The sequence below is a fragment of the Nothobranchius furzeri genome, chromosome 14, assembly GCF_043380555.1.
Source record: "Nothobranchius furzeri strain GRZ-AD chromosome 14, NfurGRZ-RIMD1, whole genome shotgun sequence".
Lineage (NCBI taxonomy): Eukaryota > Metazoa > Chordata > Actinopteri > Cyprinodontiformes > Nothobranchiidae > Nothobranchius > Nothobranchius furzeri.
The window spans coordinates 38,132,242-38,155,058 of record NC_091754.1 but is presented as its reverse complement, the minus strand read 5'-3'; positions in this window follow the sequence as shown (position 1 = coordinate 38,155,058).

Sequence of the window (22,817 nt, the reverse complement as noted above, 5' to 3'; positions counted from 1 at the left end):
AGAACGGGTTCTTACGCCCGACTTTAATCAGCTGCAGTTCAAAGGAAGCAAAGTGACCAGAGATTGTGGAGCTACATGGAAGATGGTCTCTGAAAACAACAGCTAGGCCTCCACCACGACCAGAACCCCGGGGCTGGCTAGGAAAAGAATAACCACTCGGGCAGAGTTCGATCAGACCAGAATAATCAGATGTTTGCTGCCAAACTTCAGTCAGAAACAGAAAATCCAGGTTTTTAGATAGAATTAGACCATTGAGCAGGACGGACTTATTGTTAATAGAGCGGTTATTTAATAGAGCCATGCTGAGTGAGGTGGAGGAATCAGAAACTACAGAAACAGCTGGAGTTAGTGGACGTAAATTAGCAGGGTTAGATCCACGGTGTTTATAAAAACCACTTATGGAGGGAACAGGAGGAGAAACCACTGAGGAATGAGCCAGGGCGCGCCATCAATCGGTTCTCAGTGACAGGACACACATCGTCACAGACGCATGACATTCTGTCTCAATCTGACCCCCTGCTGATATTCTGCATTCTGTATTCTGGCTTCAGGCTGTGTGTGAGTGTGCACACATGTATGTGTACTCGCACGTGTGCACGCGCGCACGTGTGTGTGTGTGTGTGTGTGTTGGGGGGTCTTGTTCTGTGTGACAATGAAGCAGTACAAGTGATAATGCTGCAGGAATTCATAATTGTATCTTCTCAGCAGCAGCACTGCAGGTGCTCTCCATGTCCAGCATGTGTGTAAGCCAGGTCCTTAGTCAACTTAAAGTTGCGCACATTTTTCCACTAAGTTTTCTTTCATAAATCCCGAAGTTGGTGTGGAAAGTTGCTTACGCAGTTTTCCGACCCCGTTTTGTGCGTAAGCAAGCTTGATAAATGAGGCCCCTGTTCATTAAGCCATTCAGTAAAAAGTTTCCTATATAAGGAACCAGGCAGGTTGCATCGAGTCACTGACTAGTCACTGACTAATGTCAGAGTCTTTACAGCAATCCTCATACTAAGTAAGCATTTGGCGACAGTGGAGAGGAAACCTCCCTTTTAACAGGATGAAACCTCCATAGGATCCTGGCTCAGTATAAGCAGCCATCCACCACGACTCACTGGGTATCGAGAAGACAGAGCAGAGCAGAGCAGAGCAGAGCAGAGCACACACACACACACACACACACACACACACACACACACACACACACACACAAAGTAGTAATTCTATGGTTACATTGTGATTTCTTAGTAAATATTCTAATCCTTTTAAGTAAAGATGTGTAGAAGATGTTTTAGCACAATTTTCTCCTGAAGTTGTAATCAAATTTGTAGCAAACCATAAATGAACGTCTCATGGATTCCAGTGGGGATCATTAAAAGCGGTGGGAGTGCTTGAAGAAGCGTCAGTGAGCAAAAGTTTTTTCTGTAATTCTCTTTGGAGATAGGTACTGAGACACCTTAAAATGTCAATGCACATATTAATGTCAGGCTTATCAACACAACGTGTGCAAAAGCCTCAGGGCCGTGAGCAGTGGGCATTAACCTATTGCTAGTCAGTGCCCTTTTGCATATAGCCTGCATTAATTGCTAGAGAAGAGCTGCAGCTAAAGTTCAGACCGTTATAGCAGCCATGTCTACCAAGTTTAGTTTCAGCTGAAGTGTTAGATTTACGTAAAACCCAGCTGACACATAAATGTTATTCTATCTGTTCTTGTTACGTCCCCGACATGTGTTGGTAAAATGTGAAGGATGGGGATAACATAAGAACTGGACAGTGGATATTAAAAGGGTTTTATTGTTATAAAAAGGTTCTAAAAACGAGCAAAACAGACGACGAGCATTAAAGATAATGCAACACACACAAACTCTCGAAAAGGTTAACATTAAAAGACGAATGATCAACTATTAAAACACCTGGTTAAAATGAAGTTGTTTAAAACCGAAGTCAATCATATTCCACAAACGAAACTAACCTTTAAAACAAACGAACACACGAACACAAGATCCCACAGGATCACTCAAGAGTTTAAACTTTAAAACTCATCAAAATGAAGGAACGAACGAATGAACGAACGAACGAACGAACGAACGAACAAACGAACGAACAAACAAACAAACAAACGGGTTAAAACAAAACGAACCATGGAGAACAGTAGAACACCTGCACTGCTGTCTCCCAGACTGCTGAAGGCACAGCTCTTTTATCCCAGGTGTTGGTCATCAGATGGATTCAGCTCAGCTGTGCTCCTCAGCAGCCTGGAAGGGAGGGGGAGGAGGAGGGGCGGTGTCCAGTCAATCACCAGAGCTGGGTGATCCTGGCTGCTTTTTCCCTCTTCAGGCTGGCAGACGTGACAGTTCTTGAGACACGAAGAACTCCGATCAGCTGACAAATTCATTTACACACGTTATTTGGGCAGGAATAACACAGTTAAAATAACACACAACCGATAGTCCATGATGTCACCATAAAATAAATCTGCGGGGACAACTACATGATCATAAAAATATACATGAATAACTTGCTGGAGTTTTAGAAGTCACCAAATTGATATTAGCTTAAATACAAATACAGAAAACTATTGTGTAGAACTCATAAACACAGATTTACCATAATGGTGATGAAGGGCTGTTAACACAAGTGAAGGTGAGACTAGATTTTTGCTGTAATGCGGATAAACCTGACTGGAGCTGAACCAAGCAAAGAGAAATGATCAGATCAGGAAAGAGAGGAAGTTACTATGATGAAGAGGGTCGTGCCTAGACTCAGACTCCAGCAGCAAAACGGAATGGAAGCAAAATGTATGATTAAGTCCACGAATAGGAGGAGTGCATCACTTTGGTGTGTTAATGCTCTGGTTCTGCTGCTCTTTCCAGATGAATCCGAGACCTGAGGGGACTGCTAGGGATAAGCGAGAGAATAGTGAGTTAATGAGAAACTTCTCCGTAGGTTCTCCTGTTCACTTTCCAGACAGCAGGTCAATAATCTTTTGTGGCAGAAAAAACTCCAATGGCCTAAACAGGAAGTGTTCAGGAAAGTTTCAGTCAAGAGAAAACTGAGCAGAAAGAGGTGTGGCCTAGGGAATCAGTTAATTTTAAATACCATACCATATCATACCATGTTTATTTATAGAGTGTTAAGTAAAAACTGATATTATTATTGAATTAATATCATCTTCTTGACTGTTAAAGCATCTGGTGCTCCTTAACAAGAACAATTAAATGCAGGGCTCATCCTGTAACCTTGCCATCCTGTAGCCTTTACAGGGAGGAAGTAACCTTCGAGCTGTTTCTGGCAGACCAAGCGAGTCGGTTTTATCAGTAACGATCCCATGAGAAAGTTGTTGATTTAGAGCGTGCGCCTGGGCTGAAACAGACTCCCTTCACCAGCAGCTTCCCGCCTGAAAGTCTACGTAGTAGCTTAAGGAATGTGAATTGTGTGTGTGCTTCATCTGTGTGTGTGCTTCATCTCTGTGTGTGCTAAGTGTGCTAATAAATGCTTTTGGAGGACATTAGTCTGAGAGAGTGAACTGAGACCCTTTCTTGGTGTGTAATCATTCCTCTCCACTTTGCAAAGTCTAAATTGATTGTTTATGATTGGTATTGGTGTTGATTGATTGATTACTATAACCACCTGTGCATTAAACTTTCCCTAAGGTAATCCTGGATTGATAAAATTAACCAACATAGAGCACATTTAAAAACAGCATGACAGCTGACCAAAGTGCTTTACAGCAGGGAACAGAGGAGCTCCGTAAAAACAGAAATAAAATCAAACAACCTAAAAACAAGATTAAAAATAGATAAATAGATAAATAAAAGTGCCATCGGTACTACAAATATGAGAAAATAAAAGCAGGGAAATTACAGAATAAAACACCAAAGGCAATCAGTCATAAGATGTAGTAAAAGTAGGTCAATGTCCAAAGGCAAGGTGACAAAAATGGGTCTTCAGCGCCGACTTAAAATGGCCTAGTGAAGGGGCCTGTCGTACTTGGATGGGGAGGGCATTCCAGAGTTTGGGGGCAGCAAAAGAGAAGGCTTGCTCTCCACTAGATTTGTAGTGCATCTTCGGGATGCACAGTAGTAGCTGATCTGCTGATCTAAGGGATCTAGAAGGAGCATACCGATTTATTAGTTCAGCAAGGTAGGTGGGAGGTTGGCCTTTCAATGCTTTATAGACAAACAGTAGGATTTTGAACTGTATCCGGTACTGCACAGGTAACCAGTGTAAGCGGGCGAGGATGGGAATAATGTGACAACGTCTGGAGGTATTTGTGAGGAATCTAGCTGCGGCGTTCTGTACTCGCTGAAGACGGAGATGGAGGAGACCTTAACGCCAATGATAACCGAGTTGGCATTGTCCAATTGTGAGATAATAAAAGCGTGGATGAGTGATTCCAGATGAGGTCTCTTGACTGTGGACTTTAAGCGGGTGATACGGCGCAGTTGGAAGAAACAGGACTTGCCAGTAGCATTAATTTGTGAGGTCATGGACAGGTCAGAGTAGAGTCCTACTCCCAGACTAGTGACACAGAGTTTCAGGTTTAGCAACGGAAGAGAAGTGTCATCAGGTGAATGCTTGGGATAAAAACAATAGCATCTGTCTTATTTTCACTGAGGCATAGAAAGTTGGCCAAGAGCCAGTTTTTGACTTCAGAGAGGCAGTCAACGAGTAGGTGAGTGGAATCAGGTTTATTTAAAGCCAAATAATTCTGACGGTCGTGTGCATAAAGGTGGTAACTCATTCCAAGTTTAGCTAAAATCATTTCCAGTGGTAACAAGTAAATTGAGAAGAGGAGTGGCCCCAAGATTGAACCTTGAGGCACCCCCCAGGATAGCGGCACAGATGGAGAAGAGCAGTCATCAATGTGAAAGTTAAAGTGTCTGTCTGACAGGTAGGACTGAAACCATTCAAGTAGGGCCCCTTTCACTACTGCCCGCAAATCAAGCCTTCTAAGTAGGATGTTATGGTTGATTGTGTTGAATGCAGCCGATAGGTCTAAGAGTAACAGCAGAACATAGGAACCCGCATAGGTTGCGACCAGAATGCAATTTAGCACTCGAACGTGAGCAGATCCTGTGCTATGGTTAGGTCTGAAACCAGACTGGAAATGGTCGAGGAGGCACTAATCATACAGATGAAGTGAGAGTTGAGTGTGAACCACTTTCTCAATGACTTTGGATAAAAATGGAAGTTTGGAAATCGGGCAGTAATTGGCAAGCACAGTGTGATCCAAGCCAGGTTTTTTCAATAGTGGTTGAACGACTGCATTCTTGAATGCCATTGGAAATATGCCTGTAGATAAACTGCTGTTTACAATGTCCAACATGAAGGGGGCCAACACAGGGAGGGCCCCAACTGTTAGTTTAGGGGGGAGGGAGTCCTCAGGAGAGCCAGAGAGCTTCATGGACCTGATCAGTTTCACCAGTCGTTTAGTGACAAAAGCGCAAAGTCAGAAAAATGATGGTGACATTCTGGTTCCTCCAGGGTGACCCGACCCAGAGGCAGGATGCTTGATCTGATATCCTGGATCTTTTGCAGGTTGTAGGAGCAGAGGGTATGGCAGTGTATTTTAAAGAAAGAACAGAATTGATGATGCTAAATAGTTTCGTTTGATCACCAAGATGGGTGGTGATTATATTAGAGAAATACTCATTTCTAGCTGCTCTGACGGCTTTCCAATAAAAGGACAGGGAGTCCTTCAGCATTTGTTGAGAAATTTGCAGTATGTCCTTTTTCCACTTGCGTTCATAAGATCTGCACTGGCGTCTAAAGACTCGAGTATTGCCATTGAGCCAAGGAACAGAAACTGATTTGTTACTCCTGATTTTAAGGGGAGCAACAGCTCTAAGAGCAGCCGAACACGCAGTATTAAATGAAGTCAACATTGAATCAACTCCCGTGAAGGGAGACCTGGCTGAAACGGTTGAAAAGCCATCAACTAGGCCAGATGACAACTGGGGTGTAGTAGAAGGGGAAATACACCTGACAAAACAACGTGCTCGATGCTTTATGGGGGGAGGTGTCAAACCACTGAAATAAAAAATTATCGGAAAATGATCAGAAAAACAAACTTGGTCCACTGACATATCAGAAACAGAAATTCCAAAAGATTACTCTCACATTCTGGATTTGGTGTTATCATAGGTAGGCTCTTTAACCAGTTGTTGGAGACCAAAGGAGTCCAGCATATCTAAGAATTCTTTCACCAGGGGCTTTGCAGGACATTAGACGTGAATATTAAAATCACCCTAAAATAATCCCTCGGTCATGTTTCGGGAGAAAATCCACTAAAAAGTCAGAGAATTCATTTAAAAAGTTTGAGTTGTATTTAGGCGGGCGGTAGCAGAGTGCAAACAGCACCGGAGGGTTAAAATCCAACTCAAATATTCATATATTAAAGCTAGTATGAGTCACAGGGGCAGAGAGTTGCTTCAGGGGGAGTGTAGTTTTAAACATAGTTAGTAGACCCCCACCGCGGCCGGTGAGTTGAGGCACATTTAACACTGAACAATCCGAGGGACAGAGTTCTGAAAGAGCGGCCAACTCACCAGGCGGGACCCAGAATTCAGTCATGCAGAATAGATTTACCTTTTGGTCATTGAAAGAATCCCTTGGAATGGGAGCTTTATTCCCAGTAGAACGCATGTTCAGAAGGGATATCCTGAGGAGCGATGTGGGTTCGGAACAGGCCGTCTGGGAGAGTGAGACAGTATCCATCACCGTCAGGTAGCTGAGGTTGGCCTGGTTGATTCTACCTCTTCGCCGCTGCTCCCGGCTGCAATCCATGCGACGACCTGCGCGAACAGGAATCCCCTGTCTGGTAATCATTTGTGAGAAGGTCAGATGATTCCGCCATGGGTGATCGGGAAACTGTAGAGGATCAAATTTTCAAAACGGAGATGCGGAAGAAGCCCTGAGTCGAGCCCGGGACCTTCCACGCTTGCCCCATCTATGACGTTTTCTTCGCAGCCACGCTGGAGACAAGGAGCTGAGCAGGAACGCCGGGACTGCAGCAAACAGCGGGATGAACGATCTTCTAAACTCGCAGCTGCGGAGATTGATGGATCCTAGCTTCTGCCGGAGATTCAAAAGGGTGAGTCGATCGTAAGTTATAATAGGACTAGAGTCCACCAGGAAACAGCGCGGGAAGCCAAGCCAAGCCAACTTTATATATAAAGCACTTTAAAAACAGCCCTCGCTGACCTAAGTGCTGAACATAAAAATATAAAAGCATAAAACAGAATAACATAGAATGCAGTATAAAATTAAAAGCACACTAAGACAAAAACACTAAAATCAAATAGAAATCCAAACTTTATACGGTGTTAAAAGCCAAGCTAAAAAGGCCAGTCTTTAAAGATGATTTAAAAGTTTCCAGTGAGGAGGCCTTTCTAACATGTGCCGGCAAATAGTTCCATAGTGTGGGAGCAGCAACAGCGAAGGCCCTATCCCCTCTGAGCTTACGCTGTGTCCTTGGAACGACCAGGAACAACTGACCAGATGACCTCAGCGACCGAGAGGAGGAGTGAATGTGCAATAGCTCAGAGAGGTAGGGCGGGGCAAGACCGTTTAAAGACTTAAAAACAAATAAAAGAAGTTTAAAATGAACCCTAAAATGGACAGGAAGCCAGTGCAGTTGCGATAAAACAGGAGTGATGTGTTCACTCCTTCCTGTACCAGTTAAAAGTCGAGCAGCAGCATTTTGCACATGCTGAAGTCGAGACAGTCAAGAACCATAACCTTAAATTTGGACGTGCTGGTCCTCACCCGAGCAGCTGCTGCCTCCCTAACAAAAAAAGGAAGGTTATCCTTTGACGGAGCTAATAGGACAGCATCTTCAAGGATCTCCTGCCACCTAGCTCAACACCTTCACAGCTGCAGCTAGAAATTCTGTCCACAAAGTTCTGAACAGAGACGATGACAAATGGCAGCCCTGCTGGGTCTGATTCTTTCTTCTTCATGTTCGCTGCGATCGTTCTGCGGCTCAACAGATCACTGCTGCAACAAAGTGGTGCTGCTGGATGGATATAAAACTTTTCTCGTGCTTCTATATTATGCAAAAGTGCCTCTATTTCTGTCTTGTTGCCATGGTTACCAGTAAAATGCTACCAATTAGCCAGCTTATTCGTATGCTAAATATTCATAAGGTGCTGCAGTGACCATTACTGGCAGACAGTGAGTGTGTATGAGGCAGACTTGGATCCAAAATCACTTGAGCACATTTCTACGAAGAGTGTGATTCATACAGCAGCAGTTATGTGCAGCTGTGTCTGAAAAAGATGTGTAAATCAATTCATTTGCTGAGCGTAAGTAGGGTAGTAGTAAGTATTCTACACAAAGTTTTATAAATAAGGCCCCAGGTCAGTGACGGGGTTGAAGGGAACATTAAAGACATTAGTTTGAACGGAATCTCTTCTGTGGGTCTAAGAAACCTTCTAGTTTAGATTAAACAGGGTCTGATTGGAACTAAAGCAATACAATCTGAAACATTTAGTCAGAAATAAACTTGGAGCTTAAGGAGACCCTCCAGTAGCACTTATAGGAAAAACCCACAAGCTCCGACCATCTTCAGCCTGGATCCTGCTCTGACTTTCCTTCCAGAGATTTTCACCATTTTCAGCTAGGATCTGGCTGGTTTCTGCCTGGCTTTATCTGGTTTCTGTTAGCCTGAAGTGGGCTTTCCATCATCTTCAGACTGGATCGCCTGTGTCTGCTACTCCTTCTTGGATCCTGGTTCTTCTGTATCTCCCAGAGATTGGCCCTGCTGCGCCCCCCAATAACCTGGTTCTGTTTTGACCTTCTGGGCTGATGGAGCCTGGGCTTTGCCTGCTGCTAAATAGGTGCCAACTGCAACAACCTCCTAAAGACAGAACCTTCAACACCTTCCTGGAACCTGGATTAATTGCTGAGCTGCTCACAACCATTATTTTGCTGATTAGATATTTTGTAAGATTGAATATTAACTGAAGATTGGACGTAAAGCCTGATGCAGATTTCATCACACAAAGAACCCTTGCTGGATCATACTCCAAAACCTGTAATGTACCTTGAGACACAAAATGTCACCACTCATCACTGCCCTTTGTTTGCTAACATTATATAATATTGTTAAAGTTCCTTCTGAGCTCCAAGACTGCAGCACAGTCTTGGAGCTCAGACATTCAAACATTGAAAGTCTCCTCCCCAAAATAGATGAACTTAAAATTTATGTTCGGACAGCTAAACCTGAAGTTTTAGTCATTTGGAAGACCTGGCACAAGAGGTCAGTATACCTGACTCTGCCGTGTCCATCCCTGGTCAGGATAGGCCAACCAAGGGTGGGGGGGGGGTGGGGGGGGTGGGGTTGCTATTTACTGTTAGGACAATTAGCAATGTTCAGTCATGTTATCTAAATCCTTGCCCTAACAGTTTGAGCTGCTGTTTCTGAAAATCAATCTCTCAAAAAACGACTGTTGGTAGTGGCTGGCTGCTACATGCCCCCATCTGCCCCTGCCTGTGCCCTGTCTGCTCTCAGTGAATTCATTGCCCCTTACACCTCCTCTGAATTCCTGTTATTAGGCAATTTGAACTGGGATATGCTCAAGCCATCAGCTCTGCTGCAACATCAGCTGGATGCTTTAAACCTCTCCCAGATTGTGCAATCTCCAACTAGATTTACCAATAAGTCCTTCGATAATGGAACATTAATTGATATAATTCTCACTAACAGACCAACAAAATACTCATCTGCAGTTTTCAGCCAAAGCCTTAGGGACCATTGTATTACTGCTTGTGTCCGCAATGGTAAAAATATTAAACAACCTCCCTGTTATGGTTCTGCACTTGTCTTCCTGTTGTTTTGCTCCTCTGAGTCTGTTTGCAGGTGGGCGTGTCGGAGAGTCTAAGCTGTGGCTGAGTTCCCCATCACCAAGGCCAGGGGATTAAAGGAGTGGTGTGTCCACACTTTAGTGCCGGTTGATACTGTCACTTTGGGTAGTCTCCAGCCACGTCCTGAATTCGGTATTCCTGAACTTTAGTCTTGCTCGTTCTGTATTAATTACCTGTCCTGCCTTCAGATCAACCACCGGATCTCAGCTTAAGCATCAGCTTCCCTGGAGTGTGTGTTCATCATCGTCACTCATCTCCCCTGGCCGCCTGCTCTCCGTTGTCCACCTACCCTGGATACCCATCAGCCAAACCTCACTTGCCTCATCCCTCTCTACCACCAGCCAGACCTGACCTACCCCCTCCTCACATCCATCCCCAGTTCCTGCTCTGTAAGATTTACCTGTCCTCTGCTATCACCTAGTTCTCTAGATCTTGGTTTTACCCGCCATGTGCTTTTCTATTTTAGATTCCGGTCCTTATCCCACTTCGTTCGAAGCTGCGCCCCAAGTTCCCGTTTGTTACTCCTGCCCTCTTTGGAGCTGTGCCCTTAGTGAATTTATTTTCATTTAATAAACATTATTATTGTTTCTTACCTTCTCGCTGTGTGTGATTCTTCATGTGGGTCAGGAGGCTTCCTGCCATCATGACACTCCCCTAATTATCAGTAAACTAATACTAACAAACTCCAATAAGCAGGCTTTTAATCGTGACTTAGCGAAAGAACTGAGGTACAGAATGACCTTCCAAGCACTACCAGAACAGGAGCTTCCTTTTCAATTTTCAAGAAACTCCTGAAGACCCTGCTCTTCAGAGAGCATCTTCTTAACTAGCACCCTTCCTGCACCCGTCCCCCCTCTCTACTGTACACTCCTTGTTCCCTACTCTCCATGACTGATGTCAAGTTGTTGTTGCCTCAAGGGCAGTATGCCAATTATGACTTGTAAGTTTGCTTTGGACAAAAGCGTCTGCTAAATACATGAACATAAACAAACCTCATTCCTACTGTCGAGGACACTTGGCACATTTCAAAAACTCCTTTATCTTGATTTTAGGTGGACATGCTCCTTTAAAAAAAGGTCAGTTAAAAATTGTTTCATTTCCTGGATCAATACTTAACTTTCAGAAGTGATTGGTCTAAAAATTGGATCCAGATGACCCAATGAATCATAGACCAATATCTAACCTTCCATTTGCATCCAAAGTCCTGGAGAAAATAGTGGCCAACCGAGTTTGTGAGCATTTAAACACTAATGATCTGTTTGAGGAATTTCAGTCTGGTTTTAGAGAGTATCACAGCACTGAAACTGCATTAGTGAGAGTTACAAATGATATTCTCATGGCCTCAGATAAGAATCTTGTGTCTGCTCTAGTCTTGTTAGATCGCAGTGCTGCTTTTGACACAGTAGATCACAATGTTCTTGTAGAAAGACTTGAACATGTTGTAGGGATCAAAGAAACAGTGCTAGGCTGGTTTAAATCCTACCTGTCTGACAGATTTCCTTTTGTAAATGTACATGACAAATATTCTTCATACTCCAGGGTTACTTGTGGAGTGCCACATTAATATTATTAATGTCCTGACTGTTTAACATCTGGTGTTTTAAACGAAGCTTCATTCATTCATTTTACTGATAACAGGCCCCTGCAGGTCTTACAGGGAGGAGGTTTTGGGAGGTTTGACCTTGCCTTGGCACTGGTCCTCTTATCAGAAAAACTCCCTTGAGAAAGTCCAGACTACTTTGTCGAGTTAGAATGCACCTGGTGTGTCTTTTACAGATTCATGCCTGAAAGTCTCAAAATGTGTGTGCGTAATCTTTTGTGTGTGCTTAATAAATACTGTCGGAAGGCGTCAGCCTGATGAGAGTGAAACTGGCAACCGTTGACTGGTGTGTTTTTTCCTGTCCACTTTGCAAAGTCTAACTTGATTGATTGATTGATTACTGGTATTGGTGTTGATAAATGGATTACCATAACCCCCTGTGCTTTGAAATTTCTCTGAGGTAATCCTGGGTTGATAAAATTTCCCAACATATATATGCTCCCAATCGGTAAAATCATTAGACAGCATGGGATAAACTTTCACTGTTATGCTGACGATACTCAGTTATATTTATCCATTAACCCTGATTAACCTTATTGGTTAGTTAGATAACAGGCTTGTCTTGAGGACATAAAAAATTGGATGACTAAAACTTTTTGCTTTTAAACCAAGACAAGACTGAAGTTTTCATCTTTGGACCAGAAATCCAGAAAAGGAAATTGCTTAGTCAATCACCTGACCTGAATGGCATGAAATTAGTCTCAGAGAACAAAGTAAGGAACCTTAGTGTTATCTTTGGCCAGGACATGTCATTCAAATCCCAAGTTAAAACAGAATTATAGGATTTCCTTTTTTCCACCTTCGGAATATTGCTAAGATTAGAAGCATCCTTTCCAGGAGTGATGCTGAAAAAACTAGTTCATGCATTTATTACATCAAGACTGGATTACTGTAATTCATTACTCTCAGGAAGTCCACAGAATGTAGTTAAAAGTCTTCAGCTTGTCCAAAATGCTGCAGCTAGAGTTCTGATGAGAATTAAAAAGAGAGATCATATCTCTCCTGTCTTAGCTTCCCTACACTGGCTACCTGTTAAATTCAGAATAGATTTTAAGATCCTCCTTCTCACATATAAAGCTCTTAATAATCAAGCTCCATCATACATCAGTGATCTGATTGTTCCATATGTTCCTAACCGAGCACTTCGCTCTCAGACAGCAGGTCTACTAGTGGTTCCCAGAATATCTAAAAATAGGATGGGAGGCAGATTTTTTAGTTATCAGGCTTCTCTCCTGTGGAACCAGCTCCCAGCTTTAGTCAGTGAAGCAGACACCTTGTCTACTTTTAAGACTAGGCTTAAAACATTTTTATTTGATAGGGCCTATGGTTAAAATCTGATGTTAGCCTATATCTGGACAAGTGGGGGAGTAGAGGGAGGTGGAGTGTACAGTCAGTAAAGACGGCTCTCCCTTGCCCTGTCTCCAACACGTCTCCATCTAAAAGGCTAGGTTATCTAGAGTTATCTCTGTAGTTATGCTGCTATAGGCTTAGACTGCTGGAGGATACACTGACCACTTTCCACACTCGACTACTTTCTTCTACAATCTGCTCTTTAACTGTATTATTTTCTGCAATTTCAGCTGTTGACTTTATTTTTTCTCTAAGTGTTTTTCTCCCCAGAAGAAGCTACAATGATGTTCTGCTGAGCTGTGGTGGCCTCAGGGAGGGGGCCATCGTCTAGCACACTGCTGCTAACCACATAAGACTTTCTCCCTCTCCTCATAATGACATTTTACTCTCTTTGACATTGAATGTGCTACTGCTAGTTTACCCGTTTAATTATAGATTCACTAGGATAAATACAAAGTTTATCTCTCAATAAACAGAATATTTACTAAGAAATCACAATGTAACCATAGAAACACTACTTGGTGTGTGTGTGTGTGTGTGTGTGTGTGTGTGTGTGTGTGTGTGTGTGTGTGTGTGTGTGTGTGTGTGTGTTCTGTCTTCTTCATCCCCAGTGAATCGTGGTGGATGGCTGCTTATACTGAGCCAGGATTCTCTGGAGGTTTCTTCCTGTTAAAAGGGAGTTTTCCTCTCCACTGTCGCTGCATGCTTGCTTAGTATGAGGATTGCTGTAAAGACTGACACTAGTCCGTGACTCGATGCAACCTGCTGGGTTCCTTATATAGGAAACTTTTTTCTGATTGGCTTAATGAATTGACCTGTATTGGAATAGTCGTGATTTGGCGCTAAATAAATAAACTTGAATCGAATTGAAAACTTGAATTAAAACATTAATCTTGGCAAAGAGCAAAGACATCCAAGAATATCAGGGACTGGCAATCCTTCAGATCTATAAAGGAACAAATGTACCCAATCCATCAGAAAAGCTAAATCTGAATATTATAAGAACCAGTTTCTGATGAGCAGTTCTGACCCTCAAAGGTTCTGGCAGACTGTCAAAGACAATGGAAAGTACCAATAAGTCCTCATACGTGCCAAATTTAATCAAATCTGATGGCATTGTTGCCTCAGATAAAATTAAAATGGCAAATTATTTCAATAATCACTTTATCAAATCTGGTCATACTTCACATGTCTCTGGGGTCTCTGACCTCGACTCAGCTAAATGCAGTGATTCCCTCTCTGCAACCAATTCCTATTTCTCCATTCAGTAGTTTCAGGTAAGAGATGTACTTGTCGAGTTACTCAGGTTAGATCCTCAGAAATCAACCAGACTGGATACTCTTGACCCTTTGTTTCTGAAAATAGCGGCTTGTGTTATTGCTGCACCTATTACCCATCTATTTAACAATCAATCAGATACTTTATTAATCCCAGAGGGAAATTAGAGTTTCAGTACACACAATTCAGAGATCAGACATACATGGGCAAGACACATGACAAGAATTGGTGACTGTGGTCATTCGCAACCATGAGTCACTCTACCTTAACAGAGATAAGAGGGTTACATGAGGATTGGATCAGGTGGAGGGGAAAAAAGGCAATTCAGAGTTACCCTCCACCGGGAGGGAAGCTTTGCTCTGCAAAAAAACACCTCAGACAGATATGCAACAGACTTCAGACAACACAACATAAGTGTCCACTAGGTGGGGTGGGGGGTTGGGACTATCCCTACCTCAGTTCCTGCAGGCATGATAGAAGCAGCACATGTCACCTCAGTGTGGATGGGGGAGGAGCATTGAGGGTTGGAGGGTTGCAGTGACCCTGGAACGTTTCAGCTGCCTTCCCGCAGTCCCGCCCAGGCTGGGATAGGAGACAGAGTTGAGTTGCCATAGTGACGGCACATTCTACATATCTTCTGAAGGAGGAGATTTTGTTGGAGCCTTGCAGGCTCAAGGGTGCCAGATTCTGATTAGAAATTGTTTTGGGGCCAGACAGAATTTCCTCTCTGTCTTACAGTTTGTTGGTCCTCAACCTCTCAAAATCCCAATAATGGACATTAATCTATCCCAAGCCGTGCTGATTCGTCCACTCTCTCCTTGATGGCATCCATCTTCTGTGCCCATGAATTAATCTCAGCCAAAGTCCCAAGCTTACGATTCATCTCGACAATTATTTGAGTCTGAATTCACAGCGCGGTGCAAACCATCTCTGAGCTCGGGGATCAGGCCAATATTCCTCATCAGCTTGTTAATTTTCCGGTAAGCCAGGTAGCCTCCAATGCCCCAACACAGGAAATACGACACCGACACCACAAATATCCACACATCTTCAGAGTCTTCCACAGACAGCTGAGATGGACAAATCAAGTTCCACAGTTTCTAGGAGTCAATGATGTGTCCAACTGGGTCTGTCCTGGAGGGGCATCCGGGAGCCCCTTCTCCCATTCTCATCGTTGAAAAAATTTGATCAACCACATTGAGTGACCAACTGACGAAATCCATTTTAGTGAATTTCAGTTTCCAGTTTCCAGAAAAAATGCACAAGCAGCCGTGCACCCAGCACCCAGAGACAGACAAAGGCCTTGAGGATAAGATATGGAGGAGAGAAGAAAAGCGCCTGCACCCTCCAAGAGCCGGAAGAAGAAAAACCTGTCCATTCAAACTGGTGCTGGGACTGGAAATTTACACCTTGTACTCCACTCTTTAAAGGGGGAGATGTTTCAGACCTAAACTGTTATAGGCCTATCTCTATCTTGCCTTGCCTCTCAAAAGCCAATGAAAATTTTGTCAAACAGCTAACTTACAGTACTATCTGGAATGGAGCAGTATTATTACCCCCATGCAGTCTGGCTTCAGAACTGGGCATGGATGGGTCTCTGCAACACTTACAGTGCTGAATGACATCATACAGTATGTGCCTTTGACAATAAGGAGTATTGTGTAGCTGTGCTTGTTGACTTGGCTACTGTCACGGTGCAGTGTAGATGGTGGTAGACCCATGTGTGGTGGAGCTGGGCCAGGAGATAAATGCCAGATCAGTTAAAAAAATGGATTTAATGAATAATGGCAGGTAGGAGGATACAACAGGAGCAACGTAACAGGGTGAAAACACAACAATGATCTGACAAAGGACAAGTGCAAAAGAGGGGGGTATAAATACACAAGGATAATCAGAAACACATGGGTATGATAACAAGTGGCAGGTGAGTCCAATAAACAACTAATTAGGGGTAAACAAGAACAAGAATCAGATGGGTTGGAGCAGACTCTAACGTACCCCCTCCCAAGGGGCGACTCCTGACGCCCAGGACAGGAGCCCCTCCTAAAAGGAGAGGGTGAGACATTGTCCAACAAAAGTCCAAGGATCTGGAGCTCCCAGGACAGGGCTTGAAAACCCCAAGACCTCACAGCAGGATCCTGAGGGCAAGGCAGCAAGCTGGGGCCTCTCAATCAGTTGGCATGGCTGGATCACAAAATGTAGATCCAAAGGAGATCTGGAGATGGCTGGATAGTTGATATACTGTAGAGGAGCAGAGCGAGGAAACCAGGATCAGCAGCAGGTACTCGACAATCCCGTCAGAGCAGGTGCACATCAGGATACACTGGGTCCACAGCAGAGGATCAGGTGAAGAGAAGCAGTAGAGAAGCGAAGACGAGCCCTACCACCCAGAGAACGTTGGCATGCATAGAGGGTCTACACCAAATCTCTAGGACTTCTGTAGCTTCCGTGATAAAACCAGGACAGGGTGGGCAGCACAGGGGAGGAGAATGGGTTCGACCACCCCGAAACAGCTAGGATGCGCCGAAACCCCCCAGTAACAAAACTCATTCTGCTGAAATGAAGACACAGCAAAAAAAAAAAAAAAAAAAAAAAAATCCTCCAGGCAGGTGTTAAATTTCACCATAGGGTCAGGTAGTTCAGATCATTATGTGACGGTGCAGTGTAGATGGTGGTGGACCCATGTGTGGTGGAGCTGGACCAGAAGGCAGAAATGCCAGATTGGGTTAAAAAAATAGATTTAATGAATAATGGCAGGTAGGAGGATACAACAGGAGCAACGTAACAGGGTGAAAACACAACAATGATCTGACAAAGGACAAGTGCAAAACAGGGGGTATAAATGCACAAGGATAATCAGGAACACATGGGTATGATAACCAGGGACAGGTAAGTCCAGTAAACAACTAATTAAACGAGACCAATGGGCCATTCCCATTTGTACCGGGTCGGCCCGGGCTGGGTAGCCCCAGTCAGCCCCAGCCTGGCCCAGTTGATTCCACACATCCTTGCCTTAAGCCCATGTGGGCTGATTCTACCCACCAATCAGAGGCTTGCTCTAATGGAAGGTGTGAATTTTCTGTCAGCAGTGGGTGTGTTGGCCCTGGTCGGCCTGAAGCAGACCCCCTCGAGAAGAGGGCTGAGAATGAGCCTTGGTTGGCCTGGAAAAATACCAGGCCACCCAGATATGTAAACAACCTACGCTACCCGGCCCGGGCTGACCCGGTACAGATGGGAATGGCCCACAAGAGTCAGAGGGGTTGGAGCAGATCCTGACAGCTACAGCATTTGATGCTGTTGACCATAACATCTTACGTAGCAGGCTCAGACATATAGGACTTTCTCAGACATCCGTGGCATGGTTCATAAGTTATATCTTAGTCTGTACACAAACAGTGAGAACAGAGAGTTACCAGTCTGCTCCTCTACCTCTATTTATGGGTGTTCCTCAAGGGTCGATACTGGGCCCAACCTTATTCAATTTATTAGAATAGAATAGAATAGAATAGACTTTGTTGATCTCACAGTGGGAAAATTCACTTGTTACAGCAGCACCAACACTTAAGAGAGTAATTTGAAGGAAGTAATTTGAAGAAAAATAATAACATAGGTACATGTATATACACATAGGCAGTAATCTAGTATTGCAACCTTCAACCATTAAAAGCTCTCCAAAAGCTCTAAAGCCTCTGAAGGAGCTGTTTGTGGTCTTCACAGTGGAATGCAGTGGGTTGGAGGGGCTTTTTAAGATGGTGTTCATCTTCCCCAGCATTCTCCTTTAACATGTCTCCTGAACTGTGTCCAGTGGGCAGCTCAGAACCTAGCTAGCCTTGTGAACTAGCTTGTTCAGTGTTTTCCTGTCTTGGTCAGAGGTGCCTGCACACTAACAGACCACATCAGAGTGGATAACAGATCCCCATCAGAGTGATTACATTGTTCATGCTGTTGACAGTTCTCATATACATTTGTATGCGGACAACACCATTTTATATGCATGCAGTTCTTCCTTGAACACAGCTTTGTCCTCCTTAGAGCACAATTTTAATTGTCTTCAGCATGCCTTCTCCAACCGTCATCTTCATTTAAACACAAGTAAAACAAAGTTCATGATCTTCAACCATAAGTTACCACAGTCAGCTTTACACCCTAGTATTGTTTCCCTGGTTGGTACAGAACTACAGCATGTCAGTACTTATAACTTATAAGTATATAAGTATCTGGCTTGACATAACACTTTCATTTGACATTCACATTAATTCATTACTTTCTAAAGTCAAGTCAAGAATTGGGTTTCTATACTGCAACAGGTCATTCTTTACTCATTCTGCAAAGCAAACCTTGGTCCAAATGACAATCCTTTCATCTTAGATTTCTGTGGTATCTTTTATAGGACTGCTTCCAAAAAACATCTTCATGATCTCGATGCCATTTATCAATCAGCAATCCGTTTTGCCACTGGTGGCCCTTTCACTACTCATCATTGTGATCTGTTCTCACTCGTTAACTGGCCATCACTCCATTCCTGCAGGTCGTTACATTGGTATCAGTTCATATACAAAACAGTCATCGGTAGAACCCCGTCCTATCTTCGCTCATTACTCATCACTTCCAACAACCAGCACAGTTTACGTTCCAGTAACTTCATCTCTATAGTTATTCCCAAAGCTCGCACCTCCTTTGGCCGCTCCTCATTCCAGTTTGCTGCTTCCAACGACTGGAATGAGCTGCAAAATCACTGAAGCTCACTACCTACATTCTATTGCCTACCTTCAATAATTCATCGCAATCAGTAGTTTCTGATCAACGTTATTCTGAGTTCTTAAAGACTGTTTTATTTCTGTTTTGGTTTCTTGTATGTATTATTAATGAGAACAGTCCATTGTCTTTGTGTCTAACTGTTTTATCTTATTTTAATTTAAAATGTTTTTGATCTGACCTGTTTTTCTTTGATGTAAAGCTAACTATGAGTCTGTTGCTGCTGCCTCTTGGTCAGATGATAAATGAGAATGAGCCCTCAATCAACTCATCTGAATAAATGAAGGTTAAATAAAAATAAAAAATAAATTACCACAGACTGGTGTGCCCTGCTCAGATTCCTTGTAAAGAAACAGATTTTAACCAATGACTGCATCACAGCAATAAGTTAACACAATTTTAATACATTTAAGTTAAAAAACTGTGCCACAGTAATTATCTCAATGTCCATAACAGATGATAACACTGTGCTCTTTAACCAAGTCATGCCCAGAGCATTGAGGAGTCCTAATGAAATGGAAAAACAAATCCGATAATTAGTTTTTGCTTTATCAGTTTGACATTTAAATGTTTAAAGAGTTTCTGCTGCCTTATGTGATGAGTAAGCTTTTGATATAAATTGGACAACAATTCAAAATCTTGTAATGCCTCATAAAACAGGCTATTAAAGTAGCAAATTCAGTAAAAATAGCATTGGACCTAAATTGGACCCTTGAGACTGCAGAAGTGATAGATCTTTAAAAGGAGCCTTTCCTGCAGTGAACTTTACTGTTGGCAGCACTGCACTCTCACACCAACCAAAAGACTGTCATCATGTCATAATGCAGAGTTCAAAAGGCCAAGAGAGGTCAACTCTTGAAAGGAGGTAATGGAAACTCATTAAAGAGCTGCTTTTGGGCTGGGATGAGTTTATCGCTAGACAAGAACATTTCACACAGGACTTTGGTGTCCAAAAAAGTAGTTGATGAGAATCCAGATCATAGACCATAGATCATCCACATCATCAAAACAGTTCATGTAATGTTGATCTGACGTTATTCCAGATAAATGTATGCCAAGGTTCCAGTTAACAGTAAAACCATGATGCTAATGCTTTCCTCTGCATTATCAAACACCGTCGTCAGCTTCAGCTCCTACCAAACTAAACATCAAGAGAAAATAAAATGTAGCCTTTAACTCAGGCCTTATCCTAAACCATGTGAGGATGTTGCAGAGCTCTGACTCTTTATCCTTTTTTTAATGCAAACAATCCATGACATTGGGGCATGGATTCCCCTTAACAAGCAATCAACCGACCAACAACCATGTCAAATTCATCTGGCCCTTTTTAAGCTACCTTAGAACCAACCATTATGACATGGGCAGGGGAAACAATTAGCTTGAAATCTTACAATCAATACAGTACATCTCAACAAAATATTTTAAACAATCTATTTGCATATTTACCTCCTACCTTAACACAAAAGAACAAAAACAACAACAACTACACTTAAACAAACACAAGATAACCTCCTCTCCCCCCCTCTCTCTTCAGTCAGTTAGTTTCTCCCTCAGTAGAGCTGATTAAGCACACCAGGAACTGATCATGGCTGCCTATAGACGTGCTTCCATGGCAACACTAAACAAATAACCTCAGAAGGAAAGGAGTGATGATCACCAATAAATCAACTTAACTTAAAGTAATTTATAGATTACCAAGCTTATTTGACCTAAAACACACACAGAAATACAGGATTAAACAGAAACAAGGGACATAACTATTAGTGAGGAGATAAATCCCTCACAGTGAGGAATCTGCACATTAGGCGATGGCTAACAAAACATTAGTCTGCCAACAAGTGGTTGGTTAAACTTTTGGGGCTTTTGTTGAACTTGCTTTATCAATGAAATTTAGATGTTTGAAACAGTGGAAGATCCTGCGTCTGCCCTTGAGATTTTAGGAGTGGTAGTTATGGTGATGGTCGAGGTCAGAGGCAGTAGAGCATCCCCTCTGATCCTGGAAGGCAGCACACCACAGGGAACTGACAGGCTGACCTGCCTGGCAGCTATGATAGATACGCTGGGACTGCTTTGACCTCCCTGGCTGACATCCATGAGCTCATTGTTGGCCTGGGTTGTCATCAGCTCTGGGATTACGGAGGCTGCTGCAGTAGTTTGTGTCCCATTTCTGCTCGATTTCTGAATCATCTGTGTACCAGAAAACTATGTGATGCTTTCTGAGTGACTGAGCATCTCTGTCTCAAGGCTGTTAAAAATAAACACTGCAAGTCTAAAGCAGTGAAAAAAATTCTTATATTATTTGAAACTGCAAAATTTATTGTCTAACAAAAGACAAATAAACAGACTTATCCTTGGAGAAGGAAGGACTGCACTAAATCCTTCTACTATTAAAAATAAACCAGCATCATCAATCAGCAGAGGAAGATTCCCAACTGTAAGCCTAAAGGTTTGCCATCAAAAACACCTTCTGCTGTTAAACATAGAGACTTTTAGATTAAAATCTGAATTTAACAACAAACACCAGGAATAACTACATATGCAAAACAAAACAAAAAGAGGTTAAGGGTTGAGTTCTTAATTTTTTTCTTTTCATTTGATGCATTTGCATTGCATTAAATATCAATAAACACAAGCTCAAATACTAAGACAAAAGGAAATATCTAAATCAGAATATAGCCTGAGGACATAAACCATGTTGTTCCTCTTACTCTATTTGTTCCATTTTGTACATTTTATCGCAAATGAGGGATTTAACTTGTCATTGCAGAGTAAACCACAAAATATAAAGAAGTGGTTAATTAAAGAGAACATACTGTGCAAATCTGTCTTTTGGATTTTTTGTGCTGCCATGTGGGTCTCTACTGTCTCTGTAAAGCAAGAGGTCATCCCCCGAATCCAGACCTGCTCCCAACAAGGAAGTGCCAAACATTGCAGTTCCACCCTCATCCACTAGGGGCTGGCACCAAAACAGAGCAAGTTCTTATCGACTCCCATGATAAAAAGGCAAATATCACAGCACAAATAAACATTTTTACAGCCTGGTTCAAAAAACATTTTAGGTTTAATAGATCTAGTTTACATTCATGACAACTCTGAGGGAGATTTTTTGTAACTCTTCTGTTTAAGCTTAATTAAAGGCTTGAAATTATGAATAATAAATGAGCATCAGAGCCACGTCAGAGCTAACGCTAGGAGCTAGCTCTGGGGAAAGGCCTGTGCCTGGGTCTTGTTAATAGATGTTCAGCCATTGTGTGTTTGGGTGTTAATCATGGATTTATTTGGACAAAGAGGGCAAGCGGTGGCTTTGACTGCATTAATAGATCATCCAAGCAGTTTCTGCTTCATTTTTATTCGTCGTCGTCTTCCTCCACTTATCAGGGTCCAGATCGCGGGGGCAGCATCCCAACTAGGGAGCTCCAGACTGTCCTCTCTCCGGCCTTCTCCACCAGCTCCTCTGGCAGGACCCCAAGGCGTTCCTGAACCAGATTGGAGATATAACCTCTCCAACGTGTCCTGGGTCGACCCGGGGGCCTCCTGCCGGCAGGACATGCCCGAAACACCTCCCCAGGGAGGCATCCAGGAGGCATCCTGACCAGATGCCTAAACTACCTCAACTGACTCCTTTCAATCCGGAGGAGCAGCGGTTCTACTCCAAGTCCCTCCCGAATGTCTGAGCTCTTCACCCTATCTCTAAGGCTGAGCCCGGCCACCCTAAGGAGAAAACTCATTTTGGCCGCTTGTATCTGCAATCTCGTTCTTTCGGTCATTACCCAAAGCTCATGACCATAGGTGAGGATTGGGAGGTAGATCGACCAGTAAATCAAGAGCCTGGCTTTCTGGCTCAACTCCCTCTTCACCACGACAGATCGGCTCAGCGTCCGCATCACTGCAGATGCTGAACCAATCCGCCTGTCGATATCCCGATCCTTCATACCCTCACTCGTGAACAAGACCCCGAGATACTTAAACTCCTCCA